This window comes from Aphelocoma coerulescens, chromosome 3 (genome assembly GCF_041296385.1).
Source record: "Aphelocoma coerulescens isolate FSJ_1873_10779 chromosome 3, UR_Acoe_1.0, whole genome shotgun sequence".
NCBI lineage: Eukaryota > Metazoa > Chordata > Aves > Passeriformes > Corvidae > Aphelocoma > Aphelocoma coerulescens.
This window is the reverse complement of record NC_091016.1, coordinates 22,002,655-22,028,597: the sequence shown is the minus strand read 5'-3', so window position 1 is coordinate 22,028,597 and position 25,943 is coordinate 22,002,655. Positions and strand designations below refer to the sequence as shown.

At 39.0% G+C, this 25,943-nt stretch overlaps 1 long non-coding RNA gene across 1 annotated transcript in view; it reads left to right on the top strand.

Annotated features, from left to right (window-relative positions):
- LOC138107766 (uncharacterized) overlaps window positions 1–19,207 on the top strand; it is a 128,330-nt gene extending 109,123 nt beyond the window's left edge. The window contains exon 2 of the long non-coding RNA XR_011149695.1: window positions 17,141–19,207. This is a non-coding gene — a long non-coding RNA (uncharacterized lncRNA). The remainder of the gene's footprint in view (window positions 1–17,140) is intronic.
- Window positions 19,208–25,943: the final 6,736 nt, after the last annotated feature.

Genomic DNA, 25,943 nt, shown 5'->3' with positions numbered 1-25,943 from the left:
TAAATGATCTGTGAATTCTGTTTATGAACCTGGAACTGTATTTAATCTGAGATATAAAGAAAACAAACCACAATAGTAGGTTATCTTTAGCAGTTGGAGAGGAAATGAAATGAAACTGCAGTTGTGGAGTTTCCTACATTTTCATTTCTGTTACAGTTTCTCCTTCTAAGGATATTTTTCACATAGAGACTCTCTTTAACAATGGTACCCATTTTTTTGCCTCTGAAATAAAATGTAAGGCAAATGCAGTAGGTAGCTATCTGCAAATTTATTTTTACCTGGCAGTGTAGTTCCTTTTTAATGAGAACTATAGAAGCTGATTAATTATGGCTTCTGCATTTATAATTTAGGCAGGACACATTTGCAAACATCAAGCTGAACTCATCAGGAGATCCTTCTGTTTACAGTAACAGAAGAGAACATTTAAGCATTTCTCCCACTACCAAGATTGTAATACAGAGCCAAGGCTGTGTTGGAAGTGCTGAGAAGTTACAGCATCCTTGAATAACCAGTGGGTTGATGCTGCACACCCTGTATTCACCATGAAGTGAGTGTTTCTTCTGGCCACTGTTAGCAGGATAGAGCAATGCTGTTTTGCCTAATACGCTATATTAGAGGCTGATTCGAAAATTTGGTATTTGTTTCAGTAGAAATTTTTATTTTTTTGTGACTTGATATGATTTATAATGTTTTTCAAGTTATGAATTATAATTCTGTCTAAGGCGGAAACCTGACATATGCAATCTCTGAATTAAGGGCTTGTTAGCAGTCTAAGTGCCCTCTGTGGCAATCATATATTGTAGCATGCTTGAAAAGAGGCAGCTGTTGTAATCTTATGAGCAAATACTGTATTTAGATTCTGTTTTCATCTGAGTTGGAGGGTAAGCATACTTTCTTAAGTGAAAGGATTGGCATTTAACACATAACGCCAATTCCGGAGGTTCTCCACTGCCAAAATGCATGGGAACATGCAAGAAAATTATTCATTTGCCCTAAATGGCTTCTATTCAACCATTTGTTTTTTGGGGTTATTTTGTCCAGGAGAAATTGCAACCCATTGTTCTGTTTTTCTCTTGGCTTTGTTTAATAACTGCGTGGGGTTGCATTAACACTGCAAGCAAATGTAATGTCCTTCCTCTGGAAGGGAGGTGTGCTGCCAAATTTTCAACCAGAGCAAGGAGGGTCATGCTGTACAAGAAGGTGACTCTGCTCCATTCCAGCTGACTGGCAGAAAGAGGTTTGCACATTGCAGCATCAGGGTGCCAGGTGGGTTTTGGTCTGCTTTATGGCATAGTATATGTAATATAAAGTTGAATTCCCCTAGAACAAAAGCTGTTCACCCTAGGATGGCTTATTTGGACTTGACAAAAGAAAGCAAAAATATGAAAACAGTTACTGTATAATGATGATAATTTGACTCGTGCCATATGCTTTTTAGTTCAGGGGGGTTTCTTGTATTGACTTTTCAGCTTGAACATTAATGAATTCTGTTTTCAAGCAACATGCACCCTTTGGGATGTTCAAGCTTTCTGAATATCATTGAATTAAGGCTGTGGGTTGCTCACATGATGTGATTTTCCTTGGCTGCTGTTGGAGGTCCCAGCTGAGTTTTTGTTCTGCTATACTGTTTCTGCTTCATGGTTGTTATCTCTTTTGATTTTTTTTTTTTGGCACATAATCTAAGGGCTTGATAATTTTAATTAAAACATTTGATAAATATTCATACTAATTTGTATACGATTTGCAACATTTTCACTAGAGATCAGCTACTGCACTGGGAATTCTCACTTGTGGGTTGAAGAGGCATGTTTTTCCATGGATTTGCAACCATAGCTTTCTGTGGTTTGGAGGGTTCATCATCTGTGCAATATTCTGTACAACTTTCACCTCCTTTGAATCATTCACAATCAGCTTTCTTGTATTAGCTCTCAATAACCTCACCAGAAAACTGTCAGGAACTGCTTTCTTTACAGAAGTATATTTGGTGGTATTTCACCCTGAGCTTGCATCCTATTTTGAACATTTGAGGGTATCCCCTCAGCCATCCTCCCAGATGAAGATCACTAAATTTATATCTTGTGCTTCCCCTGAACAATGACATAAGATTAAATTACATTTAAGAGGAACACATGTTTCCTTTATTTGAGTATTTGATCCCATATTAAGTGATATCTTAACTGGAGAGAAGCTACTCTGGTATGTCATGTCCTTATAGTTATTACTCATACTGGAATCCCTCAGTTAGGTAGTTTGAGGCACCAATTTGTGATTAAAACATTGTAAAGAAACACACAGTATTCTTGTGGTAGTGTTCCTATGTTTCATAACAGCAGTGATTATGGAAATGTGATGCTTACACTGTTTACAGTAACAAAATTAAAAAGTGAGAACTCCAAGTTTTATCTTGTCTGTGGCAGATAAATTTACAGAAACAAAACAATCTTTGAAGAATAATATGATCAGGAATATGACCCATGTGTAATTATATATGCACAGTGTATGAATGCAAATGCACTTACGTGCTCCACAGAATATTGCTTGCAAGAGCTGATGTGCAAGTCAGCTGTTTGCTGAGCTGTGAGAGACAAGAGATGACTCTGACCTTCTGAGAATTGTGTCACAATGGATGGCACAGCAGCAGGTTAAATCTGTATGTCACTAAAAGAAACCTCCATGCAGAAAGAGAAGACCCTGGCGTGGAATTCTGGAGTAGTTGTTGGGTTGGGAAACTGAGCCATGTGGGGGCTCAGCCTCTTCTCCCAGGCAACCAATGACAGGGCAAGAGGACACATCTTAAGCTGCACCAAGGCAGGTTTAGGCTGGACATTAGGAAGAGATTGTTCACAGAAAGAGTAATGGGCATTGGAGAGGGCTGCCCAGGGAGCTGGTGGAGTCACCATCCCTGGAGGTGTTTAAGGAAAGCCTGGATGTGGCACTCAGTGCCATGGGCTGGTTAACATGGTGGTGTTGGGTCATAGGTTGGACTTGACAATCTCAAAGGTCTTTTCCAACACAACTGATCCTTTGATTCTGTGTGTCCTTATGATTGGCATCAATGCATAGATGAACTAAGTCTTAAGTTAAGCCATGCCACTGTCAGTTTACTCTTGATCTCTGCTAACATTCTTTGTCATAAACAAAGCTGGTCCTTCCCACTCAGTCACTGGGCACAGAGGAAAAGTTCAAGGTTCCCTGTACTTGTCTACCTGCTCACCCTCTGCCTGCAGCAGTGCTACAGGGCCCAAGGAGTTTCCTAATATCCCCTAAAAGGAAGGAGCTGAAATTTCAACTCCTCAAAAACTTTCTGCTGTTGTGCCAGGGCCAGGGAATACTTTCCTCTAGGGCTGCTGTGTGTGTGCATGACTGTAAGTATCCCTGCATCCAGTACTAATATTCTAAAGCCATGAACTGGGAAAGATCAAGTATATTTCCAGGACATACTTGTACATATGAAGCACATATTTTTCTGTTTTGTGCTTGAAATATCTCAAACTACCAAGATGGGCTGCTTTTGCAAGTGATCACATTTCCTGTTATTATCACCCACAACTAAGTCATCAGATCATCAGCTTTTTTATTTATTTTTAAACTTTTATCCTTTCTGGCATTTATGATGAATAATGGCAAGCAAGTCGTCCTCATTATCAGTCTCCTTGTCTCTTTGGCAACACTTTGAAATATCTTGCAGGACATGCTCTCTAAGTAGCAAATGCTTGTTTATTTTTGTGAATGTCACTTGATCAGCTCTTCAGCTGGAAAACCAAGCTCATCTATCATTTGCAAATTGCAAGGTATTGAACTATATCCAGGGCCTAATTTGCAGACCAAACCTCTCTACTAAATATCCAGCTGGGCCCAGGGATGCCAGTACCCTTCTATAAACTGGGCTTGAATAGCCCCGCAGGTGGGTCTGAGAGCTCATTTAACTGACTGTTGTTTGAACTCCTTAATTTCCAAATTAGTTTGGCACCTTTGGGAAAGGCACCCCAGTCAGTAACAGCTGAGAAATAGGCAGGCACGCTGGGAATTCACATAGACAGCATATATTGCTCCAAGTGAATATATGGAGCCATCTGTTATTGAGTTAAATAAAAGCATCACAATGCCATGTCAATAATGCTGTGTAATATCAACAATTCATCTGTCTTCTTTTGTTGCAATAAATCCTGTCTTAAAACTATGTATGTTCTTTAATGTGAGCCCTTATGGTGTTAATTGACAGCTGCCAAGGTATAAATATTTTATTCAATTCAAATTTAATTATTGGATAGAAATATTCTCATGAAGAGAAAACACCTGAATTTGATAAGCCTATCCAATATGAATTTTGTAAGGAACAGCTTTTTATTCTGGCTGTGCCATGTTTTCTGGGAAGAACATCATCTGCTGTGCAAGTGTGTGCCTCTCAGAGGCAATTTGTAATTATACAGTTGCTTAATGGCACATTTCCCTTGACCATAGCATGCCATGCTGCCCAAACATCCTCTTCCACTCCAGTGACCTGCTGAAAGGCCAGTGGCATTTGTCAAACAGGAGAGAGTAAAGATACTTCCAACAAGTATTTCATCCAGCATCCCTACAGCAGGTCAGCAAGATCATCACACCACCCCAAATCTCATATTGTGTTTGTGTGGATTAGCAATATATGGTCTACTGCCACTGTCCAAAAAGTGTGTCTGCTCAGCAGCTATACTTTTAAAATATATGAATTCTGAAAATTGCTTTAAACTGCAGACAGCCCAGTTGGGCTGCCAAAGGATTGGTAAATAATATGCATAAACTGCTGTTGCTATGCAAATTGTGTGTCCTGGCATAAACATCATTTTTCTGGGTAGAAACCTTTACTGAGTTTGGGGTGGCACCCCTTTCAAAGACAAGAGGACCCAAATGAATTGAAAAATGAGTGAAAACTCTTTGTTAGAACTTGAGCATGGTTGTTCTGTTTATAAAATAATCATGTTCAATTTTCTCACCTCTCCTGTGCTTTGCTCTGTTGTAATTAAAGGGCTATTGAAAGAGCTTCATAAAGCTTTTTTTATGATAAAATATTTATAACTTTTAGATTATATGAAGCTATCTGCAAATTAAGCTGAGTTTAGTGGCCATTTTTGTGTCACATACACACAAGCTATCAAAAAGAAACGAGGGAAAACAAGCACAAAGATTAAAAAATCCCAGTAAAATGAAAAATTTCATGTTAAAAAGGAAGTAATTTTGTTTAATTATGGGCATTTGAAAAAAAAAAATTCATTGACCTCAAATAAATTACAAAACAAATCAGTATAAATTGTTCCAGTTGGGTCAAAATACACTGGGGAGGGAGAGAGGTAAAAGTACCAGGAGGGAAAAGCATTCCTATTTCCAGTTGATCAGAAGTTGTGACTTGATTTGTTAACTGAAATTTAACTTACTAAATAAAGGGTAGTGTTTCAATAATTCCAAGCTGAAAAGTTCTAGAAATACTACTAGAAAGAAAAGGCTAGAAGGTATTAATCTGCTGTCTTGGAAGTGATATTTAAGATGAGAACCTGGAGTAAAACACACTGTGGCATCTATGGACACATAAGCAGACAGTCCATTGAAAAGTGAGGTTTGGAAAGTACAAATTGAGTTATGATTTGTTTGGAGGTTGGTTTACTACTCTTGGGATGGGGCTAAATCACCCTTAGTTTTGTTTTACATGTTCACAGGATGGAACAAAGTGAATTTCAGCTGCTGCTGTGATATACACACAAGGATGTAGCTAAATCTGTTTCAGGGTCGGTGTTCTGTTTTTATAGCTCTTTAAAATAGACTACATTATCTTGCTAGGACTTCATTCTTCATGTATGGTTGGGTTAATTGGCTTAAAGTCAAAAGGCAATTCAATGCTCACCTCTGCAGCAGTGCAGAATGGCCAAAGTACTTCTGGGATTTCAATATATGTTCTTAAGGCATTTAAGTGCTTCAGCTTTCTCATTTTTACATTAGAGGTAGGGGGAAACAAGATTTTGCATCAGCCAGAAGTGGTAGTTTTCTTATATTTCTCAGTTCATTGAAATAAATATGTGATGAAAAATCCATCACAATCAGCACTTTCCATTTATGTTTTCAAGCTAAGGGACTAGCCAAAATACAAGCATATTTTTGCCTATTCCATAAACTGAAATAATGGACTTGGTATAATTTTACTTGTCAATAGTGTAATAGACAACAAAAGTGTTTACTGTATTTTATTACCCTAAAGCTGTTGTCACTACTTTTCAAACCATGTACTACTCAAACCCTTGTCATAGTCTGCAAAGGACTTATTTTCTTCTGTTAGATTCTAAGCTTTCCTGTAGTATTGTGAAACCAGTTTAACATCTGACCTTTTAGCCAGCAGACTGGAGAGCTGTCCTGCTGAGTTTGTGGAGAGGGCTTGACTGCTCTGCTGGATAGTGCAGTATTTTAGATATGCAGATGTTAGCGACTGAAGTGTATTATCCATCTTGAACACCACTTGAATTTATGCTGAAGCTTTCAAGTTCTTTTCTTTGAATAGGTCCCACAGTAATTGAATTCTCATATTGTGCACAAAAAGAAGTCATACCTGATGTGCAGAGCTGAGAACTCCGGTGATTTTTAAAAATTGGCATGAGAAGGCTTTCAAATAAAAGGACATCCAACACCTGCAGCAATATTCTAGCTCCAGGTTCTGCTGGTTTCATATAGAAATTGATTTCTGTTACTGACCTAGGAATGACAGGAAAGATGACAATGTGCTGAGCATTGTTATTGCACCTCCTGGAGATTTGCTGAAATTTTCAGTCCTTCATTCCTTTTACCTGCCAGAGCTGTCTTCCGGGGCTCAGCTCTTTTTGTGGAGTTGAAGTTCCTGTGAGCATGCTGCTAAATGAAAGGAGGCTCTCAAAGGGAAGACGTGGAACCAAAGTGTCAGACAAGGTTACTTATGAGAAAAAAGTGAAGAAATATTTCTTCAGATGTTAGTTCAGACTGTACCCAAGAAAGACCTTCAACCTTAAAATACTGAGCCTGGAGATTCCGGTGGACTTTTGCCATATGTTTTGCAATCAGTTCTGTAAGGAAGGCACGAATACCCAATTTACTATGAGTTTGTTGGGGGGAAATTTCCTCTGTGTTCTGGTAAAACACAGACTGCGATTGATTTTTTTTTTCCCACAATAGGAAAGAGAGGCCTCAGGGACAAACGGAGATTGAAGAATATGAGTTTACAAAAGTGGAGGTGAAGTAACAAGTGTTCTCTTAAAGCAACCAAGGTCTTTGCAGAGTAGTAGCAATAACAGCTGAGTTCTGGCTATCAGCTTAAAGAAAACAGTGACTTGAACTGAGGTCTTATTTGATGAATCCCATTCAGCTGAGGAGGACTGGTGGGAGAATTTGGGTATTTCTGTTCTAGTTGAACTGCCATGGGAGATTTCTGTCCCCTTTCAAAGAGCAATAATTGGCTCAAATGCTGCTGCCAGTGAAGAAGCTGCTGTTGACTTAATGGGAATCTATACTGAGCTCACAAGAGCACATGGGACAAGGTGTAGCAGTCACCATTATGGCAGAACCGGGGACTCATTAAAAATATTAAGAAGGTGGAAAGAAAAAAAAAATCTTGTTTGACCATGAGCCCCATTTTCTATGGACTATGTTTAATAGAAAAACCTAAATAAAATCCTTGATTGTCTTGCTGTCAGATGCAGAGAGCCACAACCCCATGTGAAAAGCAGGTAACGCCTGGAGTTGCTTGGATCTTCTGTCTTTGTGTCTGACAAAAAGGGGTTTTAGACAATGAATATAATGTTCTTGAAGAGGTGGTCTAGAATTTTTGATTCTAATAATGGTTAAAAAGTTCTTCAGTGACAAACCACTTCTCCATTTAACACATTGAAAAGGATGGGGTTCCATCCTGAGTGCTTATAGGAAGTAATGAAATCTTCTTTATAACTAATTGCATTGTTCTCAAAAGGGTATAATTTTCTAACTGCTACTGATTCTCTGTTACTATCCCCTGCATGTGCCCCTCCATCCATAGCTAGAAGTCCATTTTATTCCCATGCATTTCTGTTACTGAGATTTCAGTCGTTGTTGGGGTTTTTAACTTCAAAAAATATTACTCAAGAAGTTTTGCAGTCATGCAAAATTTACCCTACAAAAGCAATCCTGTCATCAGGGAGCACTCCTACCTCCTAAGGTCTGACTGGCAGAAACATGTTTTCAGATTGAGTTCTGCCAGTGGTATTTGTGTATGACAAATAGGACCTCGAAAGAGAAGAGTTTCAGGCAAGACAGTGTGATAAATTCTTCTGCAGAAACATAAATGATTTATTATATTAGTATGAATTATTAATAATATTTCATCAGATGGACTTGAAAAGCTTCAGCACATTGTTGTAAACACTGCACCATTTTAAGTGACTCCAGGTAGGATTAAAGGAAAAAGCAAGGTAGGAAGCAGAACTGAGTGTAGGGACTCAAAGTCTCTGAGGGTCACAGAGGGAAAGTGCTTCCATCGGTGTTATGAGATGAGCAAAACCCCCATCAGAATTTTTTTTGCGAGCATAAAGTGTTGTAAAAGTAAAAATGCTAGAAAAGAAATGTTTTCATCAGAAGAAAAGTTACCAGTTACAATATCAGATATAGGAAATATTTCACAGTAAAGCCAGTAACCATAAACTATGGACTGGCTGGCAACCCTTTCCTCGAGTTGTCTGAAGCACTGCAGTGACTGGAATTCAGAAAGTTCTCCCTTTTCCTGTTCAAAACCTCAGCGGGGATCTCCCACTTTGAAACTATGGTAGTCCACATCATAAACTGCATAAAACTCCAGGTGTTGCTTAAAGTTTTTGCCTCTGCCTTTGAGGCAAAGGCCAAAACTCTCTGAAAGGGGTTACCCCAACTTGGGAAAGCAGAGCTTCTTGCTCTTTATCCAGAGTTTGCAACAAGCCTCTCTTCATTGCTCTTCACTAAACTGTCTTCAGTGCACATCTTTTTCTAAAATGTGGTAAAAAATGTAGTCCTTTTTTCTGTATGGGTTGGTCATAAGTTTGGGGAGAACCTTCACAAGGAACTTGCATCTTCTTCAGTGTCCTTGGCATCATCAGAAAACACACAGCATCTTCCTCATGTATGTTGGAGTACACAACATAGATAATGTTTCCCAAACTTCTTAACTAAAAAGAGTTGCTTATTTTGTGAGTTCCTTTCCAATCTTGCTTCATGTTGATAACACCTGTCCCTGCTTGCCTAACCCTCCGTCATTTTCTTCTAACCTTTCCTGAGCCTAATGCTTAGGCTTTCCAAAGCCTAATGCTTTGATATGATGCATCTTTTCCCTTGTTTCATGCCTTGAATAAACAGTTAGTTCTTCCAAAGATGCATGGGGCAGTGTATTGTGAAGATCAACATTTCAACGTCTTTGGGGACTTCAAAGCATCACAGACAACAGTTTGGTTTTCTTAGAGGAGGTTTCCCCAAGTTTAAACAAACAAGTTGGTTTTCTTCTCAGCTGAAAGCTGAGACTCTTGAGGACAGCTTAGAAGTTTTTTCCTTCCCTCTCAAGCTATTTCTTTGTTATATTTTTGTTACAACAAAACCTGTTGTTTTTTAAAAGGGTTAGAATAATTAGAGGTGTATCGTGGCTGGAGCACAGACCCAATATTCTGCTTGGTTCTTTGATGTATTCCTGATGGTCAGGCGTAGCATAAAATGATGGTTTTCCAATCAAAATTTATGTTGTTATTTTCTCTTTCTGTGTCTTTATTGTCAGGTGATGTGATGAGCCTGGATTCCCAGTGGTAGAAGAATAATATGGCGCATAAAAATTCTCATGGAGTTTGAAGTAATGAATTTCAGAATGTATTTTTATGCTTTGAAATATTTTTTCTATACTTTTTGGGTTTTGGAGCAGGGCACGACTCTGCTCCTTTTAACATTTCCAGAATAGGGAAAGGCACTATGGGAAGCAATATTTGTCGAGGAAGCGTGACGGTGTGAGTCACTGACTCATGCACCTTGGGGAATGTTTGTGTGCTGACAAAGATGCACTGACTTAGAGGCTTTGTGTGTAAAAGCTCTAAAGCCTTGGGTGAAATGGGTGTTTTTGTTATGTAGATACTAAAAAATTCTAAAAAAAAGTAAGACGAGTCACAGATATTTACAAACAAAGAGCATGTAATTGTACAAGTCAGCTGGCAGAAAATTTGGAAGAAAGGAACTTAGGCCCTTTTGCAATTATTTGCTTTTGGGCAAATGGGGTGTGTATCAGAGTTTGTGTTCTGACCTCTTAGGGAGCAAAAGCTAAGAGCTAAAAAGTCAGCTATGCCTCTCTGGGTGGTTAGGTAAGGCTAGGCTATGCTGTTAACTGATCGAGATCAAAATAAAAGCAAGAATTCTGTCTGAAATATTACACTTTCAAAGAGGCAATTTGACATTTGCATTGATTAAATTTTTTTCTGGTTTTAGTGTTCAGGTACTATTCATCAATGATACCTATTTTCAGTGCTATTTTGTCCATTCCATGGCATTCATAAAATGCATAATCTCAAAAGAAATAAAGTTGTTTCATCACTTAGGAAGCTTTTTTAAAAGCGTAAATACAAAAAGTATTCTTAAAAATATCCCCCCAAAATATCTGACAGCACAAAGAACATGGACATTATAGCTCCGTTTTAAACCTAAATAATTTAAAATAATTTGAGTAAACTAGAAAATAATATTTTGTTATAGACTGATATTTGCATATATTCAAACAAGATAAATATTGTTTTCCTCTTTAAGTCCAGTTTTATATATTTTAAAACTGTAGGATAGTCCCAAGACTGGGACTGTTTTGGAATAACATGTTGAAATGTTCCTTTTACATATGACTATAAAACATTGTGTCTTCTTAAAGATGAAAACCCATTTAAACTTTTCTAAAATCCCTTTCTCTTTTTTTCAAACTCTTTCATGAATTGCAAGCAGATACATGGCCAGGTCGATATCTCCCAAGTCACACTTTCATTTTCTCCAAACGTGTGGGTTTTGATGAACTTTCTGTCTGTGAAATAGTTTTGGTCAGCTCTACTTCCTACAGAAGACGGTGTTGATTTTATCATGGATCAAAATGAGGCTTCAGTCAGGTTCCAGTGCTGTAACCATTGCAAAACAGTTTTCTAAATTGTCTAGTGAGTTTCTTTCTCACTAAAGTAAGCGCCAAGAGAAATAAGGGAGTTTTCAAACATCAAATCTGAACTGCTTCCTTAGGTATTTAGTGATTTTTTATGTATTTTAAGTAAGCAGCATAGAAAAGTCAGGGAAGAGAATAATAGAATTTTCTGTCTCCATTTTCTGTAGTGTTAGGCTTTTTGTTGATACATCACACCAATGTATTTTAATGCCAAACCAGAGCTCAGCTATTAAAAATGCTTTTAGTTTTTATTTTTAAATAGTATTATTAGCCTCCTTTACTACCCTTTATGGCTATAATGGCTTCTCACAGGAATTTTAGTGCAAACTAAAATCAAGATGAAATCTACCAATATTCTTTTCAGTACTCCTATAAATGCATTTGTGGGCTGTACTATGTTGATTTTTCAACACAAGCCTGTTTTTCCACTGGCAGTTTCTTCTGGGTTTGATGATCATAATGGTAATAAATGTAAAATGCTATCAATATAAGTTTACACACTGGCCCTGATTCTACTCTCCTAAAATTTTATACTTTTATAAAACTAAGTTTTTATTATTATTTTACAATTTCATTAATTATTTAACTGTAGCTTATATTTTCTGTTTGTTTTGGGGAACAGGAATAATACATAAAACCTCAGAGAACTAAAATAGAAAATACATTTGCACACCTTTGAATATTGCTGTTTCTGAAAAGCTTTTCTTCTTTTAAACATTCTGAGACACTACATCCCCAGGGGACAGAGGTTACAAGAAAGCTGATGTTGTGCATGAGGACTATTACATAATTTAATATAGAACCCTTTCAGCTGGCACGTGTTTATGGTCAAATTAGCCCAATTTTTCTTTTGGCATGTGTTGAGTGGAGAGCTTGGGCTGAACTCAGATCCCAGACAGAAATAAGATCTTGAAATGGGGTAAATACATTGCAGGTGGCAATTTTTAGAGTGATCCCATGGAAAATGTCTTGAAGAAAAAATTGTTTAAAAGTTGGGATTCTAGTTTGTGTGGATATTCTTAGATTAATTTCTATGTAAATATTAATAATATCCTGAAAGTAAAAAGCTCCCATCTTTCATACCAGAGGAACGCAGGGACCTGATGATGCCAATGAAGTTGCCTGTTCAGCTCTTAGTGAGCATCCACCAGTATTTTCTGTAGGCCCTTGTCTGCCCTTTTCACAAGTAGTTTATTGTGATCTTCCTTTCCTATTCCTTTGGAAACCCTGTAGGTTTCCAGTGGAGTATTTTTATGAGGTGAAGGAATTCTGATGTGGAGCCTTCCTGTCAACTGCACCTTCCTGCCAGAAGCAGCAAGAGCTCGGTCTGACTCTTCCAAGTGTAAGACATAAGAAAACATCTACTGAAATACATAGAATTTCTTGATGTATCTTAACTTCATAGTAAACATGCTCTGTGTAGAGGCTCTTTTTTCCCACCATTATGAGAGTAAATGACCTGGGCTGCTCTAGGATTCCTGTGATCCATGGGTGTTAGAGGGTGAAGCTGCATTGCAAGACTGGAAGTTATATCTTATTGTATATAACTGCTGCATGGTTTGATGGCATTTTTAACAACATTAGGAAATAGCTGTGTGAGCTGAGATTGCCTAAATACCAAGAAAAATACTATTGAAATAGCACTGCAGATAGGACAAAGAGAGAAAGTGATATTTCTAGGAACGTGGTAACACATAAGTCGAGTTATTACAATATCCAGATGAATAGTAGAAGTGGATGAACTGAGTCATAAATTTGTGGAAGATCTGTGCTCTTTCCTCAACAACATTCATCTCCTGGGAGACATCAGCAGACGCCAGGCGGGCCCGTGATTGTCTGGTTCCTCCAGAGGCAATAGACCAAGCAGACAAGAGAAGCCTCAGTCTGTTCCAGACTCTATTCATCTGCTGTTTCAGAGCTCACTGCTTCCCTATCCATCCTTCTAAAGAAGTGGAGATACAGGAAACATGAAGCAGCACGGAGCAGGCTGCAAATCTTCCCATGCTTTTTGTATGCCATATGCTGGAGAGGTAAAGATTTCTTTCTGCCTTTCCTCCAAATGTAAACCAGAGAAGAACAACTTCTGTTTCATCCTTATGGGGACATAAAACATTTCAGAGGCTCACACCGCACAGAAGGATAAAAAGCAATTTTGTCAGTCTAAATCAAGAAGAATTGAAGCAGAAAGGTTGCATTTGAGCAAAGGTGTGGAAGTTTCCAGGCAAAGCCTAGCAGTGGTCTAGTGGAGGGTCTCCATACCCAGAATAATTTTTAATTATTTAATACTTAAAATGGAAATGGGAAGGTGCTGGACCTGGTGACTGAGTGGATGCATAATTAAAGGTTAATATCATTCATAATGAAAGAATAAAATTGAACAGTAGATTTTTTTATTACTTTAGGATCAAGGTGTTACTTGATACCCCACAGAGATGCATCTGAGATATTGATAACTGAGCTTGCCACACAGAACAGACACAACCTACATCTTTGATAAGTACACCCAAACCAACCTCAGAAGGAGCTATTTTCTGCTAAGAGGAAAAAGGTCACTTCTGCTGCCAGCAATTTGACTCAAATACCTACTTTAACCTGGTGGCTGGGTTCCTGCACTGCCAGCTCCTCAGATTATCAGAATGAAACAATTCTAAGGAATTGAAGAAAAAATGAATAATTTCATGGGTTGGCTTTTCTGCCCTGAAAATAGGGTTAAATATTGCTCAGTACCTGGGCTTGGTGACTCCTGTCTCTGAGTGCTGTCCCTCTGTCTGGTGGGGGAAGTGACATAAGAGAAGGCTGGGCATGGTCGGTGTTAGCGTCCCCTGCCTGCAGAGCTCCATGCCCACTACAGAGGCAAACCTGCTCATGGTATGTGCCTCCCTCAGCATCAATTTTGGCCTCCAGCCCTCCACCCCTGGCTTTAGCTGGTATTTTGTCTTGGACTTACTATGTTGTCCCTGTACATCACACATTAATACACAGCTGTGGAGATACAAGGCTTCCTTGGAGCACAGGAAAATTAACGGGAGTTTGCTTCAGAGGTTTCTTGCTGCTCTGGCCATGCACTTGGCAGACAAAAGGCCATTTTCTCCAGGCTCATTAGATGCACATCTTGCTTTCAGATGCTGGTACAGAGTCTGTGGCTTGCCTGCTCTATTTCCTCCTTCTTTACTTTCCCTGGTGCAAATCCCCCAGTTTTCAGGTCTATTTTGGACCTTTTTATGGCCACTAACTGACACCTATGCCATTCCTTTCACAAACCAGGAGATTTTCTTGTCCTGGATACTGCAGCTTTCTGAGACCAAGCCTATTTTTTCTTAATTTATTTTCCTTTAGATCCGTGGGAAAGGGATAATTCCTTCCCTGATTGTGTCTTAGAAAACGATATAATCTGGGCATGGTACCACGATGTCTCAGCAAATTGTTCCTGTTGTGCTTTCGAATCCAAACAGCGTGTGCTATATATGTGAATGCAACACGGGGTGTAATCCTTTCTGACTATAGTTCTGGTTGTAGCTGGTAACTGGCGTAATTTTCAAAAAATCTCATTAACTTGCTGTAGATAGGAGGCTTAATAGATCACAGATGACAAATATAGTTTTAGAGTGTGCTGTGTGAAATCCCTAGCAGTGAATTGTGTGTGCGTGAGAGAGATATCCTTGTTACTGCAGTGCATAGTGCTGCTTTGCTTCAGTGGGTCTGGGACATTTTAGGACAGAAAAATATTTTAGCAGATCTGTGGACAAACCTATTCCGAGAATATGAGAAATGAGTCTTGAAAGTGCAAGGGCTGGATCCAGCCTTTGCTCTCACTTGCTCCAGTCCTTCCCTGAAGGTAATCATTCCCAAATTGATGTGTTCATTTTCTTTCTCAAATCTAATAGACTTCCCCACTCTCATAGTTGTTTTTCTCATGGCAGTTTCTCCCAGCAAATAGCCACTTCCTTCCACCTCCATCCGAGAGGCTCCTTCTGGAATTCCTCCTGGAATTGTCTTCAGGCAGTTTCCCCATTTGCTTGTTCCTCCCTGTAAAGGTTTGCTGGAGGTAATGGAGGTGCTGGAGGGCAGATGCAGTGTAGCCTTTCTTGTTCTATTCTCTTACAATTTGAAATAGAAGACTTTGGGATTTCTATCTTGTATTAAAAAACCCCAAAAACCTGGCTAGAACTCCTCGAAGGGAAAAAAGATTTTAACAGTGCCATGAAAAAATCTGATTTTCTATTAAGTAGAATATATCCAGGGCATATTGAATGTTAATAATGTTTAACATTGAATCTTCATAGTTTCTGGATTTGTGTGGTAAGATAGCATGTATGGTGTAACAGCCTTGTCAATAATTGTAGTAAATCAAATTTAAGTAGTGTAAGACACACTTGCAGATTGAGTTTGTTTTTAGATTGTTTGCTTAAGCAGGTGAGTACTCTCCACATTTTCAGTACCAGGAAGAATGATATATTGCAAGCTTTAAAGACCCTGTCAACTCAAGGTTAGGCAAGAGTCTGTTTATCATGTTTTTTCAGGAACAGGAAGAGTACCCAGGGGATGGGGAAACTGAGCCTGTTATAAGATTTCAGCATAAAATGTGAGGGGAGCACCAGTCAGTCATGATTTAGGAGTGAATGAGCAGGTATGGAATAAATTGTCCAGCTGTTGCAACTAGCAGAATTTCTAAATTCCTGATCAAGCATATTTAACTTTGGTTATCCTGGCTAATACCCAGCAATAAACTGTTCCTTAATGTGTGAAGGTGGCTTTTGAAAGCACTGAGGCAGAAAGGTCAGATCCCAACTTCTCTTCCTCCTCTGGAGAAATTCTCCTGATCCAGACCCTCCCTCCCTCCCTCCCTCCCTCCCTCCCTCCCTCCCTCCCTCCCTCCCTCCCTCCCTCCCTCCCTCCCTTCCTTCCTCCCTTCCTCCCTTCCTCCCTTCCTCTTTTCCTTCCCTTTTCTTTTATGTAATATTTATTCCAAAGATGCTCAACCAAAACACCAAAGTTTAATAGCAGCATTTTGTTTCATGTGGGCAATTCCACCTGGAGCTCAGTAAATATGATTACTGCTTGCAGCAAGAAACTAAAAAGGAAGCAACTGGCTGACTTTCCTATGTATTTGTTCTTTTAAAAAAATAAATATTTTCTGCTTCACAAACATGCTGAATGGCATGCATGTCTCATTTATCACTTAAATACTAATAACAATGTCCGCTGTGTGCTGCAGGCTGCCTTCTGACAGAGGTGGATTGACAGAGGTGGTTCGCTCAGCGGAAGCAATAAACAGATCAATAACTGAATGTAGCCTGGGGGGCTGGAGGTGTGACAAGTCAACCATAATTTCAGAGTCTTGCTGGGACCCTTATTAAACTCATTTGTACGTCTGAAAACAACTGTTGCCTTGTTGGGTTAAAGGTAGCTGCAATTATTGGTCTGAAGCAGGCTTGAATCGTCTCTGCACCCCAGAGGAACATGGCTGCTCTTTTGGAAGCCCAAGCAGTAGTGAAATCTTAAATGTAATTCAGAAAAAAAGACAATGTTTTGTTTGGTTTTTGTTTCATTCCCTGCAACTGTTATTTGTCAGTGATGATCTGCACTTTTCTTTATGAGAGAAGAAAGAAAATCAGATCACAGGATATGCTGAGTTGAAAGGGATGTTTACCTGTTCTCCCCTCCTCCTTCTCTCCTGTTACTCCCCACTAAGGGATGGCAATGAACCTGCTGCGGGAAGGAAATAGCTTGTTCCTTCTCGTTGCTTTGCTGGAAGAAGTGATAATGAAAGCTTGCCTTGCCTTCTTGCCAGCTGAATGCAGGAGCTGGCTTTCAGGAGAAAAAGTTCACTCTTTTAGGGAAGCAATGGGTCAGGTTCCCACTTTTTCCCTGTTTAGGGCTGCTACAGGAGGTGACCACGCTCAGGCCATGGCTGCTGTGCTTTGGCAAGAGATGTCCCTAAAGTCACAGGCAGGCCTTATAAATGTTTTCCTTGTCTTCCAGGCTAGAGAAGGAGGAGTGTCACCCATCTGGAGGTCAGAGAAGGCGACAGACTTCTAGGCTTGAGCACCAGGTGCACGTTCTCCTTTTCCATCAGACTGTGGGGGCAGGGATGAGGCCACTGGCGGGGAAAGAGCTGCCGAGGTGCTGCCACAGGCTCTGTGTGGGCAGAGCGGGGCCGTCTCTTGCGCTTTTTGGATGGAAGTGCCTTGTCCTTCTGGAAAGCCTGCTGTAGCATCTGGCATTCAGCGTGCTGGAACGAAACATGGGCTGCTCCCAAATGTCTCCCTCCAGCAGGCGGATCAGAAAGGGTGCTGACCTCACTTTCACAGACTTCTTTTTGGCAGTGACTTTTTTTGAAAGGTAACAAGTGACTCTCTAAGGAAATAATTTGCCAATACTTGATATTAGCTCCTTCCTCTATCTCTAGTTAAGAATCATTTCAGTAAGGATCATTGTGGCTAGGGTAGAGACTCATGGGGAGTAAGGCCATTAGTATCAATTACATCTTCCAATTTAAGATCTCATTTCCCCTGCTTCTACCCAAGGGACATAGAATTGAAATGCTCTACACAGGACAGTTTCAACTGCTTTTTATTTTTGGAACTGTGGAGTGACAGACACCGATCAGTCAATAGGAAAGCCATGTATGTGTCTCTAAAGGCAGATGACAGGAACATCTCTGGGCTGTGTGCTTTAGCAGGAAGGAGCCCCTGCACTGTGGGCAGCTGTTTCATCTAGTGGGATGCCTCCTGCACCCAAGCCATGAGTTCTTGGATAAGAGCATGGCTGTTCTCTGCTAGCTGGAGCTGCAGTGCCTCACTTACTGCCTTGCTCTCTGTGACATCTGTGACTCAAGATGATCTAGACCATGCAGAGAAGCCCACGGTGCCAGTTAAGTGACTAAAGGGAGGTGAGAAGGATCTGACTGCAGATTTTGCAAAGATCATTTTATTTTTGCAGAATCTACTTCAGAGCACACGCAGATACTCTGTCACAAAAGGTTACATTTGCAAAAGCACTTAATTCCATAGGGTTTAGATATTGATTTAAATTGGAGTCACACAGGCATGAACTTTGAAAATATAAAGGGAAAATTAGACTAGGAGTCAGACCTTCAAGAAAAATAAATCAAATACAGTGCATCTTGAAGATGACCCAGAAAAGAGAACAGCTGGTTTTGGTTTAAATGAATAAATATTTTTTAAAAGGAAAAAAATTAAAAGCTGTAAAATTTTCCACGCCTGAATTTTATGTTCAGTGGTACATCTCTGTGTAAATACATAAATAACTTATCCACAGCTGAGATGGAAAGTAAAAGTGAGGAAATGGCAAAGACAAACAGAAGTTTCACTCTAGTGTTGGAGTCATCAAATCCGTCCTGGATACACTGGAGAAATAACACAAAATATCTGACCCCCAGGTTTTAATGATTATCTAAACAGGTTTGAATTGGCATGCACAAAGAGGTTCCACTGGTTGTTTTGGAATGTGCATGCAACTATAGATAAATAAGAATATGTGCAGATCTGTATCTTCATTTCTGCATACATAGAAATAGGATAATGATATACTGTACCCAAAATAATCAGATCCTTAATTAATTTAAATGTATAGTTTAGCTTAGTGTGTAGAAATTCATGAAGTTTAAGAGAAAAATGAAATTAACAAAGCTTTGTGTTCTAGGTGATAAATGCATTTTCACTCATCATTTTATAATGGTGGAACTTAGAGGTGGAGGATGTTAATGAAACAAAGGTATGAAAAAACACTAAACTTTCATCTGTGAAATGAAGGAAGGTGGATGACACAAATCAGTGTGTTCTATACAAAAAGAGAAGGAACACTTTTTATACAGAAGTCTTTAGATGTCTGTAGTTATTAATGCAATCAATGCTGCAGCTTTATTACACATAATTCTGTATATCTGTATTTCTATTGATTTCTGGTAAGTGAATGTTTTTGAATTTACAAAAAATGTAAAAAGCTCACCAAATTTCACAGAGCTGTTCTCCGTCATCTTAACTCTTCTTTTGCTGGATTTAAGAAGTGAAATATTTTCTTTTCCGACAGGATTGCCAAGTATTTTTCATGAAAGAATTTTCACAATGGCGTTTGCATTGCTTTCTGTTTCCTAAATTTTACATTTTGCCTATAGTGCTGTTTTAGATGCTGCTTTCTTTTTTTTTTTTTTTTTCAGCATGCTGAAGGACAATTACAAATAAGAACTAATCTTATTTAAGTAGATTTGAAAAGAAAAAAAAGTTATTTCTCTATAGAAACAAACTAAACAATCCATAGAGTCCTAAATCATGTTTTCTAGATTGCTTCAGCTAGTATGGTATTCTTACCTTGATTATTTAAAATGGCCACAAACCAGTGCAAACATTACATTACAGAAAAATATTTTAGTGGGAGCGGAAAAATTAATTGCTACATACACTGCACATCTGTGTATTGAATCATAATTTGCTCTAGTAATTAGTTTTCAAAATAGAGCCAGTAAGATGGATAAACTAACAAAGTAAGATAATTTGTTCTGCCAACCCTCACATGATTTTAATTTACAATATGCCATTGGGAGGAATATTTGTTGAGATGCTATTTCTGAAGGATAATTCAGCCGGACACATATGACAGAGAGAAAAAAGGAAATTTTATCCTTTAAAATTGGCAAACTGCATGTGGAAGGTTGTCTTATTTTCTTTCACTTAGTAGAAACAGTCTGAAGATCTTCTTTCTGTCTTAGCGGGGTGAGAGAAGCATCTATCACTAAATTTACATGGCAGAGATTATAAATCTCTTTCTTGTTTAACCTTTGCCAAAGATCAGAGTCATGGAGGTGAAACGTTCTGTGCCTAAGGTCTCATGGAGGCTGTTCCCAACATTAGTTGCTAATGAGTCAAAAGGATGCCATCAAATGCATTTGCTTGTGTCTTCACATCATCACAGTAAATGTCTTTGTCACAGTCCTTGCTTTTGTGTCTTCTTAATATGCAAATTTTGGCATGAGACTTTGCCAGCTCTAGTCTGAAGTGTGCTAAGCTCTTAACATTTATAAAGATACTTTTCTCTTTTTCAGGAAAGAGTTAGTTGAGAATTACTTCATGTAAATCAGTGTGATTCCAGTGGTTCAATAATTAAAACAAAGCAAAGTTACTTCCCTACCTTAATTATTTATACTTTATTATCCATTATAGCTATGAATATTGTGGAATTAATGATGCTTTTCTAATTTATATCAGCATGGGCATGGTATACTGCCCAATATATGTAACCTAATTGATAAGCAGTGAATGTTACTCCCTTTAAGCACAGGTAGATTTCCTCCTGTGCAATTCATTAAAATACATGGGGTGGCTCCTGGTTTTGTGTAGGACCTCATTTACCAGTCATCATTAAAAGGAAGCCCCATGTGTGTGCTTTAACTCAAAAAGGGGAACTTATTCTCTGCCCAAAATAATTCCAATCTTCTGCCTGCTTGAGGGAGAGCGAGTGTGTGTGTGTGCACTTGTGTGCAGGTGAGGAGACGGGAGAGAAGAGGTGAGAGAGAGAGGGCTGCAATTAATTTGAACACAGCTGTTATGGGAAATGCAACGACACGTTTTTCTTCAACAAACAAAAAGTTGGAGGCGAATTATCCAAAGAAACCCCCAGCAATAATTATGAAGTCTGCTAAACCAAACGCACGCCTCTGACCTTCTTGGTGCCTCTGTATCGCAATAAATATTTTATGGCTGTGATTTCCACAGGCCTTCAGTGGGACTCTGTAGGGACTGAACTGAATTATGGATACAATGATGAAGAATTTGGATGTCTTTTCACATGTCCCTGACCTATGTATGAGATATTTCACTTTGCTCCCCCTGCACAGAATCAGGCTCCATATATTATGGTCATTAGCCATTGTAAACCCCTGCTCTATATCTCATGGACTGAGAGGAAATAAAACAGCAGTTTGGGAAAGAGGTTGGGTCAGAAGAGAAAAATTCTGTTAGGTAGCATGAATCCACTCACTTCTGTAGGATAATTATAAGTATTTTCCTTGTAGGACAATTTCTTTGCAGACACACTTAAACAATTAATTAAACTGTAAATTAATACACTTATCTCCTACTATTAATTAGTACAATTAAGAGTATGGAGGGAACAGAAGAAAAAAGGGGAAATAATGGAATTAAGAACAATTTTGTGAGGAAGTATGGTTTAATGGAGACAAGAATCTTGTTCCACTTCTGCTCTGCTGTCAAGACTCCAGATAACTGCCACCCATTTACGGTGGGTGTAGTAATCTTTATATTATAAATGTTTTAGGGCACATTTGTCTTGGACAAATGACTGTAAAACCCAAGACAATTGCAACCTCTTTAGGGACCCCAGCAAGAAACCCACAATGATTTTTTCATTTCCCTCTTCTCTAAGTATTTAGGGGACCTTGCAGAGACATTTTTTCCAAATTTCTATGGCCAATATAAGAGGGAGGAATCAGGTGAATTTACAAAGTTTCTTGTTTAAAACAAAAAAGGAAAACAATTCATCAGTTGCCTTTTACTCCTCCTTTGTTGTGGCGTCAGTGTGGAACTGGGCAGTCAAAGAGGCTGGATGTGCCCTTGCTTTCTGTCAGCTCTCTGGGCCAGGCTGGAGTTGATTATTTCCATTTTCACTTCCTTTTGCCGATTTAGCGGCTATTTGCCATCGGCAGCTCCACTCCTTTGGCGTTATCTCACCTTCTAGATGTTTTTTTGCCACCTATTACACTGCTTGTCTGTTTTTAACTTATGACTGATGTGATGTTAGAAATGAAAAAGAAGTGTCAAGCTACCAGAAGGAGGGAGACATCCAGAAACCTGAGTAGTTTTTCTACATCTTCTGGGAAATATCTCTTCTCTTACTTTTCTTTTAAGATGAGCTTGAATAAAACTTTGCTTGTTCATGCCAGAGTTTTCTGAGGCTTGGGGCTTTAGGCTTCTTTTTCTTTTTTTTTGATCGTTTACAAGTATTTGTGTTGTTTGTACAGTGCTCATACATGATGTTGGAGCTGTTGTCTAACTTGTGTAGCTCTGATTGCTACATTCCCTCGGCTCAGGGACTTTTAGCAAGATGTAACTTTTCAGGTTTCCGTTCCATACTTTAATTAAGGCAAGTCAGCCATGTAGAAGGGAGCCAAATGGCTTTTTGCTAGCGTTGAAGGGCAGAAGGAGGGCAATTTGCAGGATTCTAAAGTTGTTCTGGTATCCATAATGTCTCCAAGATGACTTGAAGGTTTTCTGGGATTTCCTGTAAAAGCTGTGGAGGGAGAAATAAAGAACACCAGCAAATACTTTCCCATATTAATTTTTTTTAAATGCTGGGGACCCTAAAATGAGTTTTTTCAGGATTTTTGTGAGGTTGAATGAGGAACTCCAGTGCTTGTTTAAATGCTGGGTTTAAAGCTTTTTTGGTTTACATGGTTAGAGAAATTAAATGGAAGCAGCATCATTTGGCAACACCCTTTGTCATGTTAAAATTCTTGTATGGCCCCTGAAATGGTATTTTCATATCACTTTTGAAACCTGCTGAGTATTTACTTCCTGTAAATACTGGCAAATGTCTTACAAAGGTATTTGAATAAACAGTTTAAAACCCATAAGCATAAATGGTAACTAGAACCAGAGTTCAAGTGTAGATGTTGTAGGGAGATGGGGTGATGGCAGAAGCCCAATTATTGATCATAAATGCTGAGGTCCAGACTGGTGCCAGTTCCTTTTGATATGCTTAAGGGTAATCAGAGAATTTCTTTGCCTAAATGGGAGAGCTAAAAGTTTTTACCCCCTGCCATTTAAGGAATAATGTTTCTTTCCTGTTTTTCTCATACATTTGTTAGTTGGGTTGGTTTTGGAAGGACTACAGGAATCTCTGTGGTTGTACTTGCCAGGTCTGAATGACAGGGCCCAATAGCTGTTGCTTTTCTTTAGAGCAAAAAGGATGGAAGAGGAAATTTGAACCACATCTAGCATATGGCAGTTCAAGCCCTGACTGCACAAAAGAAATTTATTTCCAGGAATGAGGATGGATACTGTGACTTGTGGCTGTAGGTTATTTATTTATTCATTTCCTTTGTTTGTTTGTGGGTTTGTTTGTTGTTGTTTTCAAGAATCCTTGATTTTTAAGAGCTGATCTGTTAGGCTATTTGCTTTCCTGGCTCTGTAGGCAGCATTCACAACCAGTGTGCCGATAGCTTCTGCAACTGAACTGGAAAATGGGAAGTAACATTCATAATATCATCTTCAAATTCAATGTCTTGACCAGATGTGCAGGACATCTCCGTGGACAGCATGTGACAGGGTGGGGAAAAAAGGTAAAGAATGCAAGTAAGGGTTTTGAAGCTGTGAAAAGGGACATCGGTGTGTCTGAAGATAAGTAAAAGGTTCAGAGCAGCTTTGGCTGCTCAGTGTTCACCCATGTCTGCCAGACTTGTATTACACATGATTACAATGTAATAGCTACACTAAGTGCTTGAAGAACCAAAACCAATCCTAATCCTGTATGACTCAAAGTAAGTGATAATACTTTGATTGATTTCAGAAGAAGCAGTTGTAAGTCCCAGACACTTGTCTCTTTTATTGACTTGAGAATTAATTAATTTATGAGTGGGTTTCACATTTTCACAGGGTGTTGCAAAATTAGAGTAGAATTAATTATTTGGTAATCAGTGAATCCTATTAGGTGAAACAATATGGACTTGTTTAGTAGCTTAAACATTATTCAGCATTAGTGTAGCAGTTGTATACTCATTACAATGATGATGCTTTTATTAAATATACCTTCAATTAGTTCTGGTTCAATTTAATCTCTACCTCCTGAAAAAACATTCAATCAAGTGCTGTGACAAGAGCAGAATGATGAATATGCCAAGGCCAGGGCTGCTTAATCCTTCAAGGGTATTGCACAGTCTACATTAAGGTGAACTTTAGAAATGCTTGCCTTAGGTTCTTCTCTTCCTTGAAACACCATCTGAAAAGCATTAGCATGTCATCCTTCCTTCATGCTTTAAAATAAATAACATTCATGGTTCAAGCATTTATAGCATCAAGTTTGGATCCATGGCAGATAACTAAGGGAGAACAGGACATGCAAAGTCTTTCTTTCTCTTCATTACTTGGTGTACCCCAGGCCCAGAAGCCCAGGAGCATAATACTGGGGAAGGGGTTTTCCTGGGGTATGGGGGCTGCACCTGGCTGGGAAATCAAGGCTCATCCTGACAGCCAAGGCTGCCCATGGGAGGGGAGCAGGGGAACATGCCCCTCTTTCTGCCCCCACCAGAGACCTCTGCAGCTACCTCAATAAAATCTGCAGAGTGGCTCTGGTGGTGGGATGTGTGGGTCATGGCTGGGAATGGGACTTGGGTCCTTCCCAGAGCAGCACTGCACCTCCAGTTGCCTTGTGTTCAGTTCTGATCTGGTAGTGCTGTGCTGCTTCTCTTGCCCATAGTTAAATCAAAACTATCATTATTAATCAGGGAATTATAATAACTAACAAAAGAGACAATTCCTATACCCTGGAGGATGAGGTTTTCAGGGAGGCAGTAATGGATACAGAGTCTCCCCTTTCAAATCCCAGCAAGGGCAGCTGTGACTGCAAATCATTACCATATGCTATTTTGTCTGTTGTCTTTGTGAAATGAGTAAGTGGACTGGACAGCTTCCATATTCGATAAAATAATATTACAAGTGACATCTCTGGACCCTCTGTGCCCTAGCTGAAGACAGCAGCATGGGGAAAGTGAGACCTCTTGAGAAAAATTCAGTGCGATGATGTTTCTGAATGCCCAGCCTGGAACACTGCACTTCATACTCATTTTGAATGCCCAGCCTGTGAACCTGAACTCTTTAATATAGTTTCTTCTGTGCTCTCAAAACTGATGCAGTTAGTGTGTTTCTGATTAAGAGCACTCTGAAAAACTTGGATGTGAATTTCTTGTGCCCACTTGACTGGCACAGCAACAGCGTGAACCTCTCGGTGACCTGTCACAGCGCCTCTCAGAAGTGCCACCAGCTAATCTGATGACTGCTACCCCATCTGAGTGTAATAATAGTAATGAATTCATCCTCTGTTCATTTCAGTTCTGCTGCTGGAAGACAAGGATGAAGAGTTTCTTCATACAATTCATGTGCACTTGTCCTAGGAGATTGTGAGAGCACTGTGTACTTCAAATTCATTTGCTGTTTTGATTTCTCTGGCAACTAAGAAGGTGCCTTTGATCCCTCTACTGTCACCTTGTTTTTGCATTTTGATAATTTTATCATGAATTCATGTTTAATTCACACTGCAATGATGAAGTAAGTGGCAACACTCAGAAAAAGGATACTTTTTGCAAAATCAAACCATATTCATTTGAACTCTGTATGAACTACTTCATTCCTTTGAAATAGAATATATTAATGAGGATAGATATTAAGAAAAAAGATACTTATACCAAGTCATATTTATTATCTTATCTGAGGTCACAGTGGAGGGAGATCTATCAGATGAAAAATGTGCTTTGAGTAAACTTTAGTTGAAACTCGTGGACAAACATCTAATTGTCTAGTGTTAGCTTTGTGATTTTTTAAAATTTTAATCTCTGTTTCTACTTTTACATTACATACTCACTGATAAACATGAATTTTATGGACAAACCCATAAGCGTAATTAACATCACATGCACAAATTCAAAATGCATTCAGTAGGTTGGTAGGGCAAGGATGCCCCAAGTAGGCTGTGGTTTTTACAGGCAGTTATCATCTTTTTAATATAAGGCTTCTTGTGAAAATATTTAGGCATCTTT